Source organism: Chiloscyllium plagiosum, unplaced genomic scaffold, assembly GCF_037043375.1.
Source record: "Chiloscyllium plagiosum isolate Xiang-an unplaced genomic scaffold, Cpla_swu_hap1 HiC_scaffold_22, whole genome shotgun sequence".
NCBI classification, from domain to species: domain Eukaryota; kingdom Metazoa; phylum Chordata; class Chondrichthyes; order Orectolobiformes; family Hemiscylliidae; genus Chiloscyllium; species Chiloscyllium plagiosum.
Genome location: NW_028270160.1, coordinates 71,190,986 through 71,215,059, shown reverse-complemented (window position 1 = coordinate 71,215,059; position 24,074 = coordinate 71,190,986). Strand labels below are relative to the sequence as shown.

The following is a 24,074-nucleotide window of genomic DNA, read 5'->3' as shown; positions in this document are numbered from 1 at the left end:
TCTGAAGAAACTCAGCCGACCTGTTAGCAACTGTGAAAGAGAAGTAATATTTCTTGTCCTACATGTCCTCTCTTCAGTACTGTTCTGAAGAAGAGTCATTTTGGCCTCAAAACGTTAACTGTCTTTCTCTCCAAGTATGCTGTTAGAGTTGCTGAACTTCTCCAGCACTTTCTGCTTTCATTTCAGTTATTAAATGTCCGCAGCATTATTTTTTTTGTACGAATGTTTCATAATGGCGCTGTCCACCATCTTGAGGTATGTTGTCGATATATTTGTTCAGTCAATCGGGGAATATTCCATCACACACTTGACGTGAGCCTTCTCGGTATTAGAGAAGCGATTGGAGTCAGAAAGCCCATGACTGATGGCAGTTTTCTTGCCATCTGGCCTGCTCTTGTAGCCACATTATTTATGTAGGGAGGACAGTTCGTTTTGGGGGTAATAGTAATCCCCAGATTTTTGATCGTTGAAGACGAGGTAATGGCAACACCATTGAATTTCCAGAGGTATTGATTAGATTATCTTAATCAGGATGTGTGAAATTCATTTCACTTGTTTGCCCAGGCCTTCACATTGCCAGAATTCTGCTGCATTGTGAAATGGAATGCATCAGGAGTTATGGAGGTAAGAATGCGGCTGAACTCTGAACATTTATTAACGAACAGAACCTTGAATAATTCCTGAAGTGAGGTCCTGGAGTTTAGATAACTGACCTGCAACAACCAATCCAGTTTCTGTGCGTCTGGAGTCACATGTATCTTGGAGCAAATAAGAATAGCAGCTTTACTTCCCTAAGGGGTAGAGGCGAATCGGAAGGGATTTTCCATGGTAAGTTGTAATGGGTTAAAGGCATTAGACATAGAATTTCAACTTAGAATTCATGGCCTCTATCGTTGCAGGGTTTGAATTAGGTCTCTGATATCAATTCTGGAATATCCTCACGTGAGCTGATTATCATGTACTGATGAGCAATGCTTCTCCAAAACTGGGATTAAGCTTGTTATTAAGCTTCTTCATTTCTCAGAAATTTGAATAAAAAACAAAAAAAAAAAATGTGAGCAATGCTCCAGTCTCAGTCTCCACAAGCTGCTTACACACAGTACCATGCAACACTTTTGGTGATGCATCAACTCAGATTTTCAAACAAGGAGCTTGTCAGTTGCCTGAAGGGAGAGATAACGTCACACAGAAAACTGCATCAAACAATTCCAACATGTGGAGAAGGTGATCCTCACTATCCTGGTCTTCATTGGCGTTCCTTATAAGGCATTATGACAATTTCACTTGTTTTAGTCTGCTGCTGATCTGCTCTTTGATTTTAACTTTTGAACAATGAAGTCTCCAATTCACTGACAGGTTTCCTTATTTAGACACAGGAAGTGCGATATCAGTTCACTGAGCAGTAGTCTCCTTACACTTCTCCAGTGATAGAGACTTCCGATGTCACTGCAAATGCAGAACTTCCTAATCTCTGTACTCTGTCACCCGTTCCGGTTTCCTACCGTTTGTAGGTATGATAAGAAATTAGGCAGGTCATTTGCAAAGAATGGTAAACGGAAGTGAAACATTAACTCTTGCTATCACACAGATGATGTAAGACATGCTGAGCCATTTCTGTTTCTGATATACAAATGAAGCCTGTTTTTGGGACAACTTTGAATGTTAAGTGGTGACCTGAGAGAAGTAATGGAAAACACTAAAATGAAGCGATAAACTGTTTCAGTTCGCTGTGGATTCTGCAATGAGTCTGAAAATGAGGTTCAGAGTATTCAGGACAGATGTTACTGAGCACTTCTACACACAATATTTGGGAGAGGTTTGGAACTCACTTCCACAAACGACGGTCGATGCAGGGTTTTTATTTTGGTTGCCAGAATCAATCCTGTGATTGTTTACATCTATCTCTAAGGACAATAGCAGCAGAAACAAGAGAAAACTGTGACCGCAAATCACCTATCAGGGATCTCGCCTTTCTGAGTTGGAGGTATCTGGCTATTCCTAAATCCTGGAACTCCCTCGCTAACAGCATCTTGGCTGTACCGCTATGTTAAGTTCACTCAAGTTTCTGTACAGTAGCTCATCATCTCAATCACTGGAGTAATTCGGGATGGGCAGTGAAACCGATGCCATTGAGTGACGTCGATACGCCACTAATGGGTTTCGAACACCTGCAGGTTCTACGTGTACGCCTACAAGCGATCGGGAGAAGGGAGTAGTGGAGCAGGGCGTTTGAGTAAAGTGAAAGGCAATGATGACTGGAGGGCGTGAGGCTATAAGTTAGAGAGGAAATGGTGATGCAAGGCTCACTGTTGGCATTAATGGGTCAGCCTATACTGGCCACTGTTTACACTGACTTACACAACACTGCTGATCAATTCACCACAATGAAAACTGTTCTCTTGGCGTTGTATTCCCTCTGTGCATATTAACGTGGTTAATGGGCCCCGGGAGGATAAACGTATCTTCTTTATCCTGTCGGCTTAAACAGATGAATATGAGGAGAAAGTGAGGACTGCAGATGCTGGCGATCAGAGCTGAAAATGTGTTGCTGGAAAAGCGCAGCAGATCAGGCAGCATCCAGGGAACAGGAGAATCGACGTTTCGGGCATAAGCCCTAATTCCTGAAGAAGGGCTTATGCCCGAAACCTCGATTCTCCTGTTCCCTGGATGCTGCCTGACCTGCTGCGCTTTTCCAGCAACACATTTTCCGCTCGAAACAGATGAATATATCAGCTTGAAATGAACGCAATACGAGATTGGCTCTTTCTGTGCATTTGCACTGGAGAATGTCCAGGTGTGAATGTTTCTTTTCTGTATCAGCGGAAGTTAGTTTAAATTCTTATGGAGCAACTTTCATAAAGTAACAAATGTCCAAGTTACTGTGATTGAACAGCTAATTAAATACACATATGGATATGAACAGCATTGTCTGCGCTGACACCGTTGATGAATTAGTTAAAGCGCCTGTTAAGAACGAGACTAGTATGGTGTCAAATCCTGGCGTTGCATGTCCTGTACATTGAAGGATCGTTGCTTAAACTTCTTTAAAATGCTGTATTGTTGATCCACCATACCGAAAGAGCATGCTTCTTGTGTTTGAGCTCAGCGCATTTTTATTTCGTGCTACCACGTCCTGCCGCCTGCTGTGGCCCCATCAGTCAATACCAGATCCTGCTAATTCAACGCAAAGATTCTTTACTATGTTCCACAAGGACGTTTCAGTTCACAGTCGAATGCGCTGAAACTTCCAACCTAACAAATTCGATGATCCTCTAAAGCAGTCCGTGACTGAATTCCAAATTCAATGTGCCATTCCCTGAACGACTACTGTCCTCTATCAGTTTTACTTTTCTAAATGAAAGACTGAACCATTCATTATGGAGACATTTTAACAGTCTGATACCCCCAAGACAGACGCACCCATGTCACTAGGAACCAGCTCACCTCCATCAGGGATAATCTCCTTTTTTGCCTCTCAGTGCCTTGTGTGTTCCAGAGATTTTCATTATCGCAGAGTCCAGATGAAGTTTCTATTCCCCATGTACAGGGGTGAGAATGTGTTCAATGTCTCAGACCAGTTCCTGTCCCGACAACATCAGAGTCAATATTCTGGCCTCTGCTCGGTCCGACAGCTCACCCTTCTGCATTCTCCTCTGATTCCACTTCCCAAAGAGTTTCTCAAGATTCCCAAAGCTGGTGCCTGGATTGGTTTGGCTCCATAACATTTTTCCAACTGCCAATTGACAATATTTTCACAGTGAAGCTTCGGAAACCTCTGCTATGCACTATGTCCAGTGATGAGAAGTCCCGTTTGGTGGAGAGATTCCAGAGGCTGGTGAGTTTCACTTTGGAACAAAGACGGTTAAGTGGCAATTTCCTGCGGTTGTTTGTAATGATGGGAGAGGGATCGGTGGGGAATGAGCACTTTGACGAGCAGGAGGAAGTGTTGCCACTGACCCGAGTCAGAGAACAGTGGACAGGGATTAAAGGAATCTAATGAAAAGCAGCACTTCTGCTCAGGACGTTCAATAACAACTGCAGAAACCCGATGTGTCGAGCAGTGTATCTGGAAAGACAAAGAGAGATAATTTTTTAAAGGTGGAACATTCCTGATGAAGAACTCGAGTTCCAAAGTCTAATTCAATTACCGGCCTGGTTTGCAAAATAGGTTTTCTGAACTTTGAGCGAAATTTCGCCCAGCAGCAAGTCATTCATAGCGGAGTCAGCTGGATTCGGACCTACGCAGAGAAACCTGAATGGATTTTTAACCTATCACCTAAACCACTCGGCCATGAGTACTGACTAAAAAGCAGAGTTGAACATTAACCAAATCAGCCATGATCTCATTGAAAGCTGTCGCTGACTTGATGGGCTCAATGCTTCCATCTCCTAACTCTGATGTCAATTGTAAGGTGCGAGACACCAATGTAAAAGAAGAAAAGCACAAAGTTACGAAAAGATATTTGCAGCCAAACTGAGTCAAAATTGTTGATTGAAAGGAAAATCAAACTTGGCAATTTGCTAGATCTCTTGGCGAACATGACCAGCAGAGGTAAGCAAGGGAGCTATTGACCTGGGTGTTCTTGGACCTGAAGCACAACAGAAATACGTCTCTTGGGTACTATTTTGGATGTATTTCTCAATGAGCTATCACGTTTTACATATGTTCCATAGGGAGTGACCTCACACAAGGAAGTAACCAGCGCTGCAGACAGTCATATAATCCATGTCCAAGTCCCGGAGTCAGAGACACTCAGTGCCCTGTGTGTACCTACAAGGAACAGCTGTGCATGGGGTTTACAGGGTAAATGAACTGCATGAATGCAGCTCGATGGTCGTCTGTCTGCTTCTCCTCTATAGTTTTCTGTGCAGTCCCTGCGTGCAATGTTGTCAACTATGTTTGTCCGGCACAAGATGGGCATTGGTCACTTGTCTCTGAGAGAGGCTGTTGGTTTATGTGTTGTCATAATTCCGAGTGTAAGGAGGAATCTGGTTGTCAGAAACTTACTTTAATAAATGGAAGCGTGCTTTTTAACTTGCCGTGTGGCATATCCTCGTTGCGAAGTTCGTGCACTGCGAATCACGTTGCGGGACAATGCAATTTTGGCAACGAATTTGTGTGGCAGTCACGAGTTGCCACGACCAGCTATCCCTAGTTGCAATACGGACAAATGGCAAGAACTACAAATTCGATGAGAGCAGCACACGTTTAATGTGACAGGACAAACAGAAGGCAGCCAGAAGATTTCTGGGTATAGGGCAATCACCCAAGGTACCTTTACATATGTAAATCTGTGCATCAGTAGAATCTGGGACCCAAGTAGTCTATGTTGGTTATTCATATTCTAGACAACTTGTGTTGTTCCCCGTTTACTCTGAAAGTGCATAGACATAGTTATTTCACCGATATTTTGAAAGAAGATCCTGCATTCAATCTGTTCGCCGTTTTTTGATGCTGTGCCGAAAAGGTGGGCAATTGCGATGTGAAACGTTGCTATACTTTCATTTTCTTCGTTACTGTCCTGGTGAGGGAGAAAGGTGATTGGCTTTCGCGATCATATGGGGGCACTGGCGCATTGATGGCCTAATTTAATCACGGATATAATTGGAAATGTTCACTTTGAATGGTTCGTTGTTGTTCTTTTGTTATATGATACTTGAGCACTTTCTGGGACTTGGCAATAAACTAAATCTCCAGTAGGTTTGGAATTGCCTCGCTGTTACTTGTGCGAGCGGTTCATGTCAGAGACGACTCACAGTGCCTCACAGACAGCACTTAAGCTTCAGTGTGTCTGATCATGGTACTGCCTTTTCAGTTTTAATTCTGTTCCACGTTAAGAGCTGTCAGTTTTTGGATTCGCTGGAGAGTAAAGTGGGTAATGCGATATGGGAGGTATTTTTCTTCAGCCATAATCTTTGATGGCGAACTTGGGAAAGTGTCAAGAAGAATGTTCATTGGAAGCAAATATCCGGAAAACCTTCATCTCTGAATCGGTTGGGCCCATCCATCCTCCAAACAAAATAGCCAAACTGGCTGACTGAGTAACAAACATCATGCGTTTTTTTGCAAATGGTGTATTCAAACCGTTGCCGGTGGCTGGAGCATCTCAGAGTTGTCGAGCATGGAAACAACTCCCGCCATCCAACTTGCCTTTGCTGAATAGATAACCGAAATTAATCCATACATATCTGCCAATATTTTTGCCTTATCTCTCCGAGGTCTTCCTGTCTATAAACCCATTCAGATGCCTTAGTAATGTTGTGAGTGCACCAGACTCAGCCACTAAATGTGGCAATTCAATTCACACAAACAAAAGTTCTGTGTGAAAAACATGTGTCCCTCACATCCCTTTTAAATGTTTCCTCTCTCGCATTAAACGTTTGCTATGTAGATTTGAACTCGCGTGTCTTGTGAAAAAGTGCTCCCTGACTATTTACTTTGTCTGTTTTCCTTATGATTTTATAAGCTTCTGTGAGGCCATATCTAAGCACTGAAGCTCCTGGGAATCTGACGAAGCTTATTCAGTTTCGTTCTCATGTCCAAGCAGTGCAAACCTTGCAAATCCTTGTAAAGCTGAAACTTTATTGCTGGAACAGCACAGCAGGTCAGGCAGCATCTAGGGAACAGAAGATTCGACGTTTCGGGCACATGCCCTTCTTCAGGAATGAGCAGAGAGTGTTCAGCAGGAGAAGATAAAAGGTAGGGAGGAGGGACTTGGAGGAGGGGCGTTGGAAATGTGATAGGTGGAAAGAGGTCAAGGTGAGGGTGATAGGTCGGAGTAGGGTGGAGGCGGAGAGGTCAAGAAGAAGACTGCAGGTCAGGAAGGCGGTGCCGGGCTGGAGGGATTCGGCTGAGACAAGGTGGGGGGAGGGGGGATGAAGAAACTGGTGAAGTCCAAGTTCATCCCCTGTGGTTGGAGGGTTCCCAGTCGGAAGATAAGACGCTCCTCCTCCGACCGTCGCGTTGTTGTGGTTTGGCGGTGGATGAGTCCAATGACCTGCATATCCTCGGTGGAGTGGGAGGGGGAGTTGAAATGCTGTGCTACAGGGTGATTGGGTTGGTTCGTCCGGGTGGCCCAGAGGTGCTCTCTGAATCGCTCCGCAAGTAGGCGGCCTGTCTCCCCAATATAGAGGAGGCCACACCGGCTGCAGCGGATGCAGTAGATAATGTGGGTGGAGGTGCAGGTGAATCTGTGGCGGATATGGAAGTTTCCTTTGGGGCCTTGGAGAGAAGTGAGGGGGGAGGTGTGGGCGCAAGTGTTGCACCTCCTGCGGTTGCAAGGGAAGGTGCCGGGAGTGGAGGTTGGGTTGGTGGGGGGTATGGATCTGACAAGGGAGTCGCGGAGGGAGTGGTCTCTACGGAAAGCTGATAGAGGAGGGGAGGGACATATATCCTTGGTGGTGGGGTCCGTATAATCTTTACTTTGTCTGTTTTCCTTATGATTTTATAAGCTTGTAAACCTTGTAAAGGTTTGCTAAACTTACACTTGCAAGAAGTGTGTTCAGCTGCAGCATTTGTTTGACCGCGTGGTCACTCTGGAGCTGCGGGTGGACTCACTGTGGAGCATCAGCAATTCTGGAGAGTTTTGTTGCCTCCCAGGTTCTCAGGCGACGGATGTCGCCCATCGGCTGAAGACCGTTCCAAAAGGGGATTGTAAACAGCCAGTTGTCTTGATGCATACAGGCACCAACGAAAAAAAAAACGAGATGAGGACCTGCAGGGAGAATTCAGGGAGCTAGGAGAGAAATTAAAGAGGAGGACCTCAAAGGTAGTAGTCTCGGGATTACTGCCGGTGCCATGTGACTGCCAGCGTAGAAATGAATTAAAAAAAGGCACGATGAACACGTGACTTGAGGAATGGAGCTGCAGGGCGGGTTTCAGATTTGTTGGATTTTGCGACCAGTTCTGGGGAATGTGGGACTATAAGAAAATTGACGATGTACATCTGAACCAGACGGGAACGAATGTCCTTTGGGTAGTTTTTGCTACAGCTGTTGGGGAGGTTTTATACTAATGTGGCAGGGGGCTGGGAACCACAAGAGTAAACAAGTCAGCAGTGAGGTGGAAACTGGAAACGCTAAGAATCAGGAAGATAACATTAGTAATGGGAAGAGTAGACAGAGAGCAGATAAATGCAAAAGAACTGGTGGCCTGAAATGCATCTACTTTAATGCATGGAGTATAGATAGATGAACTTTGGGTTTAGGTTGGTGCCTGGGAATATGACGTTATTGCGGTCACAGATATTTATTTGAAGGAAGGGCATGGTTGGCAACCAAATGTTCTCGGATATATTTGCTTCAGAAGGGACAGGGAGGTAAAAAAGGGGAAGGAGTTGCATTGCTGGTCAGGGATGATTTCATGGCTGTGTGAAAGGAGGACACCATGTCGGGCTTGGGTCGTGAGACACTATGGATGGAGCAGTGAAATAAGAAGGGTGAGGTTAGATTTTTGAGGCTGTATTACAGTGAGCGTGAGGTGTAAGAAAAAAATAGTTAAACAGACCATGGAAAGACGTAGAGGCAATAATTTAGTGTTGACTGAAGATTTCCGTTTTCCCAACATTGACCAGGATACTCTTAGCGTCAGAGGTCTGGATGGTATACCATTTGTAAGAAGCCTCCAGGTGAGTTTTCTGGAGCGGTATATCAATAGTCCGACGATGGAATAGGCCATATTGGAACTGATATTGGGGAATAAGCCAGGGCTGGTGATAGCAGACGTCGTGGGTGATTTCTTTGGGAAGTGTCCAATATTCTGTAAGTTTTAGAATACTCATTTACAAAGATGAGAGTGGTCCTGAGGAAAGAGTACTAAACTGGGCCAAAGCTAATTATATCAAAATAATGTAGGAGGTCGGAAATGTGGATTGGACACAGCTATTTGTAGGAAAGACCACAGTTCATATGTGGCAGGCTTTCAAACATTGGTTAAATATAGTGCAGGATAGGCATATCCCGTTGAAGGCAAAGGATGTGAAAGGCAATATTCGTGAACTGTTGATGACAGGACAATTGTACGACTCGCCAAGAGGAAAAGGGAAGCATACACAACGCCCCGGCAGCTCTGAACATAATGGTCCCTGGAGGAACATGAGAAGAGTAGGACAAGTCTTAAACGAGGAATGAAGGGGGTTAAAAGGGGTCATGAAACAACTTCACGCTAGCACAATTGAGGAGAATCCCAAAGCCTATTATTCATATATAAGAAGCAAACGGGTAACCAGAGAAAGGATTGGTCCACTAAAGGAAAATGAAGGAAGGCTGGATGTCGAATCTGAGAGAGTGGGTATGATTCTGAATGATTATTTTGCATCAGTGTTCACTGAGAAGAGGAGCATGATGAATTTTGAGTCTAGAGTAAGACATTTGATTTATCTGGATCATGTTGACATAAGTAGGGAAGCTGTGTTGGGCAGGCTAGTGGTAATTAATGTGGACAAATCCTCAGGAACGGATGGGATCTATCCCTGGTTCCTCAGAGAGGTGAGAGAGGAAATAGCTGGGGCCCTGACAGATATCTTCGTGGCATCCTTCAGCACAGGTGAGGTTCTGGCCGACTGGAACGTTACTCATATTGTCCCCTGTACAAGAAGGACAGTGGGGATATTATGGATAACTACAGAACAAGTCGCCTAACATCAGCGTTGGGAAAGTTGCTGGAGAAGGTACTGAGGGATAGGATCTATTTATATTTATAAAATAATGTGCATATCAGTGAGAGGCACAGAGGTTTTCGGGGAAGTGCCCAAGTTGATAGATGAAGGAAAGGCTGTTGATGACATATACATGCACTACAGTAAGGAGTTAGATAAGGTTCCCCCTGGTAACCAAATACAGAACGTAAAGTAACATGGTGTGCAGGGTGTTCGATACAGGTGGATAAAGAATTAGTTGAGCAATAGGAGAGAGAGAATGGCAGTTGAATGGAGTTTCTGGAAATGGAGAAAGATGACCAGTAGTGCTCCACAGGTGTCAGTGTTGTGGTCACTGTTGTTTGTGATATACATAAATGAAGAAGGGCTTATGCCCGAAACGTCGATTCTCCTGTTCCCTGGATGCTGCCTGACCTGCTGCGCTTTTCCAGCAACACATTTCCAGCTCTGATCTCCAGCATCTGCAGACCTCACTTTCTCCCCATATACATAAATGACCTGGAAGAGAGCACTGTTAGAATGATCAGAAAGTTTGCAGATGACACGAAGAACTCAGGACTAGCAGAAAGTATAAGTGACTGTTAAAGAATACAGGAGGATATAGATATACTGGAAAGTTGGGCGGAAAAGTGGCAGCTGGAGTTCAAAACAGACAACTGTGAGGTGACGCATTTCGGTCAGTCTAATTCTAGATGTGGATATACAATGAACGGAAGAGCTTTGGGAAAAAAAAAGTTGATGGACAGAGAGATCTGTGAGTGAAGGTCCATTATACACTGAAGGATGCTGCACTAGTGGATAGAGTAGTCAAGCAGGCATATAGTATGCTTGGCTTCACTGGATGGGGTATTGAATAAAATGGCTGGCAAGTCATGTTAAAATTGAACAATACATTGGTCTGGCCACACTTAGAATACTGTGCAAATTTCTGGTCGCCACATTACCAAAAGGATGTGGACGCTTTGGAGAGGGCACGGAAAAGGTTTAAGTGGATGTTGCCTCGTATGGAAGGTGCAATCTAGGAACAGAGGTTGAGTAGGTTAGGTTTGTTTTCATTAGAAACAAGGAGTTTGACGGGGAGCTTTTTGTGGCTTACAAAATCATGAAGGGTACAGGCAGGGTAGATAGAGAAAAGTTTTATTTCCCAGGTGAAGGATTAAATACCGAGAGGTCACGCGTTCAAGGTGAGAGGTGAAAAGTTTAAGAGCGATACACGCGGCAACTACTTGACACAGCGGGTGGTGGGTGTCTGGAACGCGTTCCCAGCAGAGACGGGAGAGGGCATCACGGTAGATACATTTAAGATACATCTGGACAGATCGTTGAGGATGTGGGGAGCAGAGGGATACAGATGCTTAGGAATTGGGTGACCAGTTTAAACAGTAGATTTGGATCGGCTCAGGCTTGAATGGATGAAGGGCCTGTTCCTTGTCTGTACATTTTCTTTCGTCTTTCTTCTTAAATTACACCAATTTCATTACATAATCTGCGAGGTCTAAGTGCCTGAACTGAATCGATTCTGAAACACTAGTCATAACAAATCTGAGCGTTGACTTTTGTGTGGTAGCGTGGTCGAGCAGTCTAATATGCTGGGTTTTAAGCTTCAGTTTCTTTCGAATCGTGGCTTCAAATACCAGCATCGTAAGTGAGCTACTATGTGGAGATGTATGTGAGAGAACTGCGCATGTGTGGATGCTTTTAATTTGAGTATTTGCAGCTCCTCAGTGTGCTTACCCTCTCGGTGATAAAATCAGCGACCGTCTCTGAAAACAACGCAAGTTCCTGCTGTCCGACGTAACCTCATATCCCGTCGATGACATTGCTTTTGGATATCTGCGTTGCCAGTTTCTAAATCTCAAATGGTCAGCGCAGTTGGCTGAAATGTTGGTGGTACGAGCACACCCAGGGAATAAGCCTCAAATATGTCAGCACAGCCATTTACCCCGACCATGTATTGACATTGTAACTGGGAAAACTCATCCATGATTCACCCCAAGTCTGCAGGGAGTGAGACGTTTACACGCAGCAGAATACGACATCACTTTCTCCAAGCACCCGATGCCAACAGAAAGCGGAGACTGCAGCTTCAATCAGCGACTTTCTGCCAAGCCATGGGAAACAACTCGTGGAAACTCCTTCCTTAGTAACAGCTCTTCCCGTGTGAAAGGAGCAAAACTTTCACTTTAAATTGGAAAGGGCTTCAGGACATTAGAATGTTGCTCCAGTTCTTGGAACATGTTATAAATAAAACTCCTGACTTGTAAATAAGAAGTGGTAAAAGTTTTAGGTAGAAAGAACAAAGAAAGTGTTGATTGAGACGATTCTGTCTCGTCAGCAGATGGGAAATGCCCAACACTGTAAACGGAAATGATTGGGTTTCCTTAGGTAATTTCCCGACTGATTGACTGTCTGTCAGAGTGATTGGAAATCACATCAGCGACATAAAGGTGAGGATAAAAATATGAAGATAATAAGGTTGAACCTTAAATCCCGGGACAACTGCTGAATAGATTGTAATGCTTTGAAGGAATAACTGAAATGAAAGGTGTGAATGATATTTTTGTGATGAGGAGGAATGGACTGGATCCGAACAAATTGCTGATGAATTATGCTCGCAATGTAATAGCAAACTAATCCACATTGCACCGTGCTAGGTTAGCCAAGTCGGTGCAGTGTGAGATGCTTAATCTGAGGGTGGTGGGTGCAAGCCTCACAATGGGCGCTTTCACTGCTTAATACAATTCCGGCTCTTCGTTCCACGTGCAGTATTGCAACCCTTCACAGGGGAATGTCCTTGCTGCTTTCATTGACATATCTGTCCGCCTGCTTTTGATCACACGTCGGTTTCTGAGTGAACACTGTTTCCATTTACTGGAGGCGCCAGAGACAACTTTATAAGTACAGCCGAAAATACAATGAATGATGTCCGTTTCAAAACGTGAGGTTCCAAACCAACCGTGCACCACCCAAAGTGTTCAAAGGCACGGAAAGCGAATGGCCACTTGCTAGGGGTCTGACAGAGACGGATCAATGTCACATGGGTCCTGAACCAATTTTCAGTGATTCAGATTGTTCTGATGGAAACCGAAGGGTACTCTCCCTCAACGTTTTGCAATTGTTCTTCTTGTGTTTAACGTAATGAACAGTATATTGTCAGTAACGAGGGTGGAGGTGCGGCAGGATCGTGAGGTTTCAGTGTGGGACATAGGCACAGTAAGTCAAATATCCCCAGAGCACGGGAGAACTGTTTGGTCCAGGATCACTGCCATCTTCTGTTTCTAAACCAACAAATGAAATTAATGGAAAATCTCAGCAGGTCTGGTAGCATCGTGGCAATATAAATCGATTTAAGACTTCGGGACTAGTGACACTTCTTTTCCATGTCTATCTCCACCTGCTTTCGCACACTTTTCCTTTTTATTGAATGTCTCCTGACTTCCAACTTTATGTCAGCTTCTCTTTTATTACTTCCTCTCCAACCATTTTCCCAGTCTCCAATTTTGCATCCATCTTTCACATTTCCCAGGACATCGAACTGAACAAATAACTCTGTTTCTATTTCCTTAGATAGCAGATGGCCTGAGACTGGAAGGCAGTGTCGCTCCGAAAACTCATCCATGATTCACCCCGAGTCCACAGAGAGCAAGACGTTTACACGGAGCAGAATACGACACCACGTTCTCCAATCCCCCGATGCCAACTGAAAGCGGCCACTGCAGCTTCAATCAGGGCTTTCTGCCAAACCCTGGGACACAGTTCGTGGAAACTCATCCCGTGGGAAAGGAACAAAACTTCCATTTTAAATTGGAAACGGCTTCAGGAGATTGGTAGGTTGTTCCTGTTCTTTGAACGTCTGATAAACAAAACTGCTGTCTTGAAAATAAGAAGTGGTACACGTTTTAGGCAGGAAGAACAAAGAAAATGATGATTGTGAGGACTCTGTCTTGTCAGTAGATGGGAAATTGCCAATACTGTAAACAGAAATGGTTGGGTTTCCTAAGGTAATTTTTCAACTGATTTACTGTCTGCCAGAGTGACTGGAAATCACTTCATATGAAAATATTCAGGTTTAATCTTAAATGCCGGGACAAGTGTTAAATAGATTGTAGTGTTTTGACGAAGTAACAAAAGTGAAAGATGTGAATTATGTTATTTGTGATTGGGAGGAATGAGCTGGATCTTTGCAAATTGCTGTGTCAGGTGAATTATGCTCAGAATGAAATAGCAAACTAATTCATCGTGTGCCAAAGCTGGATATCTCAGTTCGGCGCAATGTGAGTTGTTTAATCAGAAAGTCGTGCGTCCAAGCCCCATAATAGTCGTTTTCACTGTCTCATAGAGTTCCAGCTCTTCGTTCCACATGCGGAATTGTAAGCCAACGCTGGTGGAGCATTCTTGTTGTTTTCGCTGACACATATGTCCTCCTGCTTTGATCATATGTCGGTTTCAGAGTGGAAACTGACTGCACTTTACTGGAAGCGCCAGAGACAACTTTATCAGTGCAGCTGAAAATACAATGAATGATGTCCATTTCAAAACGTGAGATTCCATTACATCCGTGCACCAACCAAAGTGTTCAAAGACACAGAACGCGAATGGCCATTTGTTAGTGGTCTGACAGAGACGGCTCAATGTCTCATGGGTCCTGAACAAAAATTAACTGATTCAGAATGTACTGATGGAACGGAACGGAGTTCTCCCTGAACGTTTTGCAGTTGTTCTTGTTGTGTGCTCATGTAAGTTTATGTAATGAACAGTTTAGTGCCAGTAACGAGGATGGGGGTGGGAAAGGATTCTGAGGTTTCAGTGTGGGACAGACGTGATCTGATCGAGCGGGTAAGTCAAATATTCCCAGAACATGGGAGAGCTGATTGGTCCAGGATCACTCCCATCTTCTTTTTCAGAATCAACAAATGAAATTGCTGGAAAAGCTCAGCAGGTCCGGTCGCATCTTGAAAATGAAAACCGAATGAGATTCCGGGACTGGTGACACTTCTTTTTCCATCTCCATGTCCCTCTGCCTTTCTGCAAACTTCCTTTTTATTGAATATGTCCTGACTTCAAACTTTATATTCAGCTTCACTTTTATTGCTTCCTCTCCAACCATTTTCCCAGTCTCTAAAATTGTATCATGCTTGTTCTATCTCTCACTTTGCCAGGGACTTCCAACTGAACAAATAACTCTGTTTCTATTTCCTTAGATACCAGATGGCCAGAGATTGGAAGACATAGGAGGACGGTTAGCGCTTTCAGAATATCTAGTCTGCTCCGCCATTCGATCTTGGATAATATCGTTCTTAACCCATTCTCCAGTCCTCTCCCTGAACACTTACTCCCCAGTCTTAGGATCCAGTCTTTTTCCCAGAGTGGGTCCTAATCCGTCCCAAAACCCTCCACATGTGTTGGCAGCTGTTACACCGTGTCTACGTGTCATCAATCTCAATTTCAGTGATTCTCGGCAAACACGAACTGTTCTGAGCAGCTCGATCGGGTCTCTGGCCCCACTGTGATCCTGCGAGGGAGCAGTAATCATCTTCATCTCCTACGGAAAGGATCGACGCTTCAAAAAAAATCGTACAGAAAGAAAGATGGGCTTGTGTGTCAAGATATGTGGAGGTAATTGCTTTCTGACCTGGTCAGTAAACCTTACTCTGTATATCCCCGCACATTCTAGCTGTTGTGGTGAAAGGGAATACAAGTGCAATTTATTGCCATCTACGCTTTTATTCGATATGCATTCTTCCTTGTTTTGAATATGCAGGGATATTTCCAGCACTGATGGTCACCATTTCTAAGAGTGCATGCCGCGGGCCCTGATCTTTTCTGGAGAGTAGCAGTATCAGTCTGTGCGAAAGTGGCCCAGTTCAAAGCTTAGAAGAAACATTGTTGTTCCCTCTTTCCGGACGACAGTCTTTCATATCATGATCGATGGGGTTTTATTGCATTCTCATCAGCAAACCTTGTTTTGTATTTACTCGCCCAATACTACTGTAGCGGTGAAAAGAATATAATTCCGAATACCTGCTGCCTGAATTTCATTTTCAAATTTCTATTCGCAGTGGTCCTTCATATGTGGCGATGTCTATATCACTGCTGGCCATTCTGTTTAAGAGTGCCGTTACATATGTTCCTCTGTCTTGGCGCGGCAGGAAAAATTGTCTGCACCTTTACAGCCAATATTTCCTGGATATTTCAACATGGTATTCTTTATTCTTTCAATCATGTCCTCTTTAAGGACACAGTTACCGGGCACTGATCCTTTCTGTAACAACAGTACCGCATTTGTTCGACATGCGAAGGTGGCCTGGATCAGTAACAAGGAGAGCATTCATTTCCTTCTGTCACAGTGAACAATGGATTCATGATGTTCGTCTCTGTCAAATGCATCCGAAAATGTGCTGTGAAAGCTTCATTTGAACGCTGCCTGGCGTTTCTCAACGTGTGTCAACCAAAACCAGAAATCCTCAATCATAGTTTGGAGCAGTTCACATATTCGAGTTTCGAAGCAGCAGGCACGGATACAGTTCATTCAGTCAACAACAGGAATGAAAAGATTTACAGGCACAGATGAACTATCGACTCTTGTTCTCATACTGTTACTAATATTACCGTGTGGCCTGAAGTCTAAGCCATGTCGTAACTGAAAATGAGGAAATCACAGACAGGCTGCCGAATGACAGTATGTATTTTGTTTTCTTGTTCTCTCAGAGTTCCAGGAAAGTATGACAGCGAGGGAGAGGAATGCAAGTCAAGTACAGCTCTGGTGAAACACCTTCTGTCGGATTCAGTCATCAACAAGAAACGTGAATGCAACTAAAGTGGGAAACCTTTTCACAACTCGAACAAAGAGCAATCACGAACAGCGACCACCTCTTTGACATCTCAGATCGCCTTTGACCTTCCCTGAATATATATAGAAACTAATTTTTGTACACCTCAAAGTGAGAACTGTTTGATTTACCGACAATAAGTGAGTCACATGTCGTTGATTCCCACATAGGTTTCCAACTCAGCTTGCAGCCAGGTGGCAGTTACTCATGGCTCTGCTGGATAATGCACTATTATGGAGAAATAAAAGGAAAGTTGGAACTCTTATTGGCTCCGGGTTTCCAATAATCTCGCGATGTGTTCTGTCATTCTCGGATTCCAGTGCTAAACCAGTTTTTCAGTTCATCTGAGCAGCAGGAGAGTCGGCGTTTCCGGCAGGAGCAGAATTCATCATCTCCAGTGATCACTTTATCTGAGGAGAGAAAATGAACAAAGTTTCACACAGTGACTAATCGGAATTGCATTCCGTTTCAGCATGGCAGCAGATATGGGCTAGCAAATTCAAAGCCAGATTTGCTGATGAGAACAACAAGCACGACCGCTCAGGTCGAGCAATTCCTTCCCACCGTTTATTCTGCAGAACTGCTGCAGTTGCTGTGAGTATGCTGCAGGGTATCATCAGGTACATGCTCTTGGGTTTCCGGTTTTGGCCTGTGTGCTCGCGTGGCTGAGCAACCTGAGACTCTGATTTCAGATTCCACTTCTTAAGAAGGCTTGTGTTTGCATCCCTGCGCGGCCACGTGTGCTAATGGACTAAGCTGGCAACATATTGCAGGGATGCGTTTTGTTAAAGTTGAACAGAAAAAAAAGCAGTCATTTCTTCTAACCCGGCTGTGATGTGGCACAGCAGAAAACAACCAACATGTCAGTGCCCATGTTTTCCCCTTCTGCTATAGTTATCACATTCTGCACCAGCTCGAAAGGCCACCAGCAGAATATGCGACTCAAAAACAGGCTGCGCCAATCTTTCATATTCCAGACAATTTGCATTTTTCACCGTTTCTCTGAAAGTGAATGTTAATGTGAAATTAGGTTCGACATTGGATCTGCTCGCAGTTTTCTGTTGTTGTTGCGAAAATGAGGAAAATTGCGATATGAAACTTGATCCTTTTCCCTAATTTCCTTAATTTCTGTCCTGATGAGAGAGGCTGGTGATTGGTCCTCTCGATCCGATGGAGACATCAGCCCAATTGTTAACCTCATCTAATCGAGACTGCAACTGGTAATCTTCACTTTTCATGGTTCATTGTTAGTCAGGTCTGATTCATGTTACTTGAGCATTTTCCTGGAAGGATTGGTGCACTAAGGCGCCACTACGTTGAAAGCACCATTTGGAATTGCCTCGCTGCAATTTGTGTGAGCAGCTCATGACTCAGACGACTCGCTCTGCCTCACAGACAGCATTCATGAGTCCGTGTGTCTGAAAATATGTTCTCTTTGTCAGTTCTGCTTCTGTTCATGAGTTGTCAGTTTTTGGTTTCGCTGGAGAGTTGCGCGGGCAACATGATTTGTGAGGTATTTTCTGCAGCCAAAATCTCCCACTGAGAAGTTGGGAATGTGTCAAGAAGAATGGTCATTGGCAGCCTAATACCAGAAAAAAATGATTCGTTGCTGGTTTTAACCGAAGCAGCCTATGGGAGGTATCTCAAATGGGAGAGTACTCGCTTTGCATGTGAGAGATTGCGGGGTGGCTAGCTGCGTTCTCCATCCCATTTTAGGGCGGCACCGTGGCTCAGTGGTTTGCACTGCTGCCTCACAGCACCAGTGTTCCACGTTTGATTCCTGTGCGTAGTTTGCACATTCTCCCTGCGTCTGCGTGAGTTTCTTCCCACACTCAAAAGATGTGCGGGACAGGTGAATTTGACATGCTAATTTGCCCATAATGATCGGTGCATTAGTTCGAGGGAAATTGGTCTGGGTGGGTGAGTCTTTGGAGGGTCGGTGTGGACTAGTTGCGCTGAAGTGCCTGTTTCCATACTGTAGGGAATCTAATCTAACCATCTTCCAGAAAACCAGCTCAACACACTGACCAAGTGATGAGTGCCTATTCAAACTGGTGATCGCCACTGCAGCATCTCAGAGGGGCTGAGCCCGTAAACAACTGCTGTATTTGCCAAATTTTCAAGTTTATTCTTTTTCAACTTTCTTGTCTGTATACAGATCAATATGCCTTTGAAATGTTGAGAGTATACCAGACCCCACCACTAAATCTGACAACTCATTCCAAACACGCAAGTCTTTCTGTATGAAAAACACAATGTACTTCAGATCCTTTTTAAATTTTACCACTTTCCCCTTAAAACAGTGTTCCCTTGTTTTGAACTTGCCTGTCTTGGGAAGAAATGTTCATTGACCAATTACTCTCCCGTCTCCTTCATATTGATTTAAACCTCTGTAAGCCCATCCCTCAGCCCTCAAGCTCCAGGGAAAATTTTCACATCCTATTCAGCTTTATGCTACAGTCCAAACACTGCATGCCTTGCAACATCCTCAAAAATCTTATCGAACTTACGCCAAGTTCGCCATTGAAAGTGCGTGTGGGTAAGTGCCTGAAGTGAGGCGATGCTGAAACACTAATCTTGAAAAACGTGGTTGCGGGTGTTTGTGTGGCAGCGTGGCAGAGATGTCGAAGGAGCTGTCTTTAAACTATAACCTCGATCCAGTCATTGATTTGAATTCCCACCACAACCAGAACCACAGGTGAAGTCGGGAACTCTGTTTTTCATGAAAGACCTATAAACATTGAGATGTCAGGATTTGATCCCATATTCGGCTGTTTTTTCACAGGAACTTGCACTAACTAAGGCTGAGGGAGTGCCCAAGCTCAACGATTCAAAACTATGCGTGCATTTACTTGACTATTCGAACACAGGAACTCGGACTCATTTTTTGTGTGTTTCACAGTTACTCGATGTAAATTTAAAACAGCCTCTGGTTATGCAGAAGAGTTCAAAGCTGGATATTCTCCACTGAAAATGCACAGGAAGAGACAATCTCTTATTACTTTTGTTGTAAACTGATAACTTATACTGTTTAAACTGACAGGATAACCCGATCCATCCATCCTCTTGGGCACCTTTAACCGCGTTAATATCAGCAAAGGTAAACTCACACTAAGAGGAATGGGCTCATTGCGGTGAATTGTTAAGGAGTAGTGTGTGAGTCAGAGTGAATAGTGGTCAGTAAATACTGACACTGACATTGAACGTTGCAACACCAGCTCCTCACTCACTTGCTGTCTCATGCCTCCCAGTCATCATTGCCTTTCACATTTTCCTCTCGGCCGTTCCACTTCTCAACTTATTCCCGACAGCTTGCAAGTGTTCCCTTAGAAACTGCAGCTTTAGGAAACGTATTACTGGGATAAAGTCATTGCTCAATGTGATGGGATGCACCGTCAATCACCAATTACTCGAGAGATTGAGATTATGAGTTACTCCGCATAACCCTGGATGTCCTCAGTTGCGGGGTACAGGCATAATGCCATGAGGCAAGGGTTTCGACGTCGTGACATTGAAGGAACAGAGAAATATTTTCAACTGAGAAACGCGAGAACCTTGGAGGGGTAATTGCTGTGATAGCTTTCGCTTGTATTTGCTGCCATTGTCCTTCCAGACAGATGCTGATCGATCACTGAATTGTTCTGGCAGGATCCGTGTGTGTGTTCTGGGTGCAGCCAGGATTTAGTTTTCATTCTGATAATTCACAAGAAGAGAATTAAATCTACATCTCCTAACTGGGAATGAAAGCCTGTTCCTGGCAATGCAAAATCAGACTCGTATGCAGGGATGTCCATTGATACTGTAGTAGCCTTTGGGACCTGAACAAACTCTAGTGCCTGCTCTTCACGTCATAATCGTCTTCGTCAGCAGTGTTTCTCTCTCCAAGTTTCCAAGTCGGTTCATATTATCACCCTTGGTTTCAATGTGAAGCAGGCAATGCTGTGATAATCTGATGTTGTTCAGCAGATATACTGCAGCAAGTTAAGTCAAGACTGATGCAAACCCGAGCTCGTTTTGAGCTGCGCTGATGTTTTGGCAGCAAGAAAGGCATCGTTCAACTCGCCTCATTCCGGGTGACGAGCTCGAAATGACCAGTGGTTTCTCGCTGAATTAGTTCAGGCTCTGGAATGTAAAAAAACTTCAAATATGAAAGTAAAGTGAAAGGAAATGGTTCACAGAGTGGGGAATTCCAAGTGAAACAGTGACGGTGATTATGTTTGCTGATTTTTCACCTTGTGAATGCTGTTTCCCTGATGTGGACTTTACATTACCGAAAGACAAACTGTCACAGCCAAACCTGGTCTTTGGGTCAGTGACAGAATTGGTAACACGCCTGACGTCGAGTTAGGGGATTGTCAGTTCGCATTTAAAATCACGAGGATGTAGCGTGCTAGTCCATTCCTGTTGTCTGTCAGGAACGGAAGGGTTTGGGTTTTCGAATTTACAGTTTATTTCGCCCACTTCAAATTCTAGCTCAGATCAACGTCTCTCATTGTCTGCAGAACTGGCTTAGGTTTAACCAAAAGCTGCCTTTTGGCGGTTGAACTTGCATGTTGGAGCGGACAGCTGAAGTGAAGCACAAGGAGCTGGTCAAATCCTGAGAACTCTGCCACTCTCGAGGTATGTGTCTGTGTGTCTCTTTCTGTGAGAGACACGACGTGGGTAATAACACAGTGTGACTATGTCAAACTTCAATCCCATTGTTGTGTCATCTAAGATCAAAGCGAGAACCTCACTGCCATTTGCAGTGGAAACATCAGAACACATAAGGTTATGGACCAAAGCTGGAAACTGGGAATGGAATAGACGAATGTCTTTAAACCAGACTGCACCATGGGCCAAATGGACTTTTCCATTCTGCAAAACTTGAAGACCAGTAGAAAACAATCTGCAGTGAAACTGATCAGAAATGAAAGGGAAAAGCCATTTCATTGAGAATAAGTGCAAGATCGTCTGTCTTCATTCCGTGTAATCTCGTAGGTAGGATTTGGAACTAGAACTGCCATGGCATTAGTTCTGTTTTCAGACTGGGAATGAATGTTTTATTGTGCAAGTATATCGTGGTACCAGTATTTCTGACCACTGGTCCGATCCTGGTAATGCTTGGTTTTGTGCCAGGTTATCAAAAATCAGAAAGATGCAGATTTTGGAAAGCTGAACTAAAAACGAGAATTGATAGAGAAACCCGCTACACCTGGCATCATCTGTGGAGAGAAACAGATTTTTTTTTAGATGGACAGGAAACAGGTTAGTTATAGATTTCTAGATTATACTGTTGGGAAAATGATAATCTTACCTGTCGAATCAGGATATTTATCAAAATCACTCTTGAGCTTACAAACGTCGAATTTACAATCTTAAAAGGACTTAATCAGCTGTCATGCTACTTTCATTTTCCTGAGCTGGTGGAAGGCTATGTTTTAATGGCTACATTTCCTTTTGCTTTCTGTTATTTAGCAGTCATGCCGAATGGAGAATTGTTTCTTTCTGTGTCTGCCTCAATATGTGTCTTCGTTTTTTCTATATTTGTCTCTGTATCCTCCTGGGCCTTTTTCACATTCTCCGACTCTCTGTCTGTCCATATCCCTCATTTACCATTTCTGCTCTTGAAAAGCCTGACATTCAGAGACACTTTGAGATTCGAACTGCTGAGAGGCTTTCTGACGCCTGGCTGGAGTCGGTCGAAGTAGTCTCACATTCTCTGGATAATGCGTCTGTCACTTCGACCTGAGGCAAGGAGACATTTATTCCTCAAAATCTAAAGACCCTTTCGAAGTTAAAGTTGAATTCCTTACCCAACAGAAAAAGAAAGTAATTACATGATAGCTGAAGAAGAACAAGGATGCATTTACTGTTGGTGTACAACCAATGAAAGGTGACAGCAGAGAATGAGGGTGATCATGTCGTGGTGTCAGTGCCATTACCACAACATTCCCCGGGAATGCTGCAGTGTCTCCTACCTCACCACTTAATTTCCACAAATCTGGGAATGAAGGAATGAGAAGAAGATAATGAGAAGCAGACGTGTTTGTGGAACTGCGGGAAGAATCTCCAGGTTAAAATAGAAGTTAAAAAGAGCAACATACACTACTGGATTTAAACCTGGAAAATGAAGCCGGAACTCGAAATCAGAATATAAAGCAATTCAAACAGGACTCTGAGTTTCTCGATGAGCAACACAGTACTTGTGAGAAATAACGAGCTTTCAAAACAATGAGCAGGCATCAGTGTGATGGGAGGTGCTTTCACCAGCTAAGCCACGGCGCCACGTTTAAAGTCAGATTTGTCGTCCATATGTGCAATGTCTGAACCACTTGATCACAGGAATTCGAAAACGCGTTTTCTGTAGTAGCTTTGCTCAGTATAAATGCCAATCAAACTCTGCTTGTGCAAAAACAGACATTTCAATGCTGAGCATGCCCCACTTAAAAGGCACAGAAAAAGATAGTATCCTCTTGCATTGGCATCCAACAGATATTTTCATCTGTTTAAACTGACAGAATAAAGAGGATGTGCTCATCTCCTCTCGCGTCCCATTAACCACGTTAATACACACGCAGGGATTTTCAAACCAAGATGAACAGGCTCATTGTTGTGAATTGACAGTAGTGATGTGTGAGTCATTGCGAACAGTGAGAAATAAATAGCACTGACACTGAGCCTTGCACCATCAGCTCCACACTCACATCTTGTGTCATGTCTCCTCGTCATCAATGCATTTGACTTTAATTGTTCTACCCTGCACCTCTCCTCAAGTTATTCCCGACCGCTTGCAGTGTCGAATTAGTACATGCAATTATTAGAAATGCATTTCTGGGACACAGTTGTCTTTCAATGAGATAAGATTCACTGCCCATCCCCAATTATCCCAAAGATGTCGGGGACGAGTTACTTTTGTCAACTCCTCAAAGACGCCACTCCTGACGCCACTCTGTCAATGTAACTCACTGAGGGAAGAGCAAACGGACGCCACTCAGTCAGTGTTACTCACCCAGGGAAGGGCAGACTGACCCCACACTCTCAGTGTAATTCAGCAGACTGATCCCACACGGTCAATACAAGTCATTCTCTGAAGAGCAGTCAGACACCACTCGAAAATATAATTCCCTCAGGGAAGAGCAGACTGATCCCATTCTGTCGATGGCACTCACCCAATGAATGAACACTAACTCCACTCTACCAATGTAACTCGCCAGGGAAGAGCAGACGGAAGTCAGACTGTCAACATAAATTATCGAGGGAAGAGAATACTGACCCCGCTCTTTCTATTTCACTCAGGCAGGGAAGAGAAGACTGTCACCACTCTGTGAAAGAAATTCGCCCAGGGAAGGGCAACTGACCCTACTGTATCTGCGTGACTGACACAGGTAAGAGCAACTAACCCAACTCTGTCAACGTATCTCCCTCAGGGAAGAAGACGCTGACCCCTCTCTGTCTATGTAGCTCACCCAGGAAACAGCAGACTAACCCCACTCTGTCCATTTAAGTTCACAAAAATCCTCTGAAGTACGTCCTATCCAGACACTCCTATTACAGAGACATCAGTGTCTCTGTAACCGTGTGCGTTCAATGGCGATTCCAAATATCC

The 24,074-nt window shown here is 44.1% G+C and overlaps 1 long non-coding RNA gene across 1 annotated transcript; it reads left to right on the top strand.

Moving 5' to 3' along the window:
• The first annotated feature begins 4,414 nt into the window (after nucleotides 1–4,414).
• LOC148146040 (uncharacterized) lies at nucleotides 4,415–16,735 on the top strand. The gene is made up of 3 exons (XR_015761024.1): nucleotides 4,415–4,552; nucleotides 13,224–13,483; nucleotides 16,365–16,735. It is a non-coding gene; the product is annotated as an uncharacterized LOC148146040 (long non-coding RNA).
• Nucleotides 16,736–24,074: the final 7,339 nt, after the last annotated feature.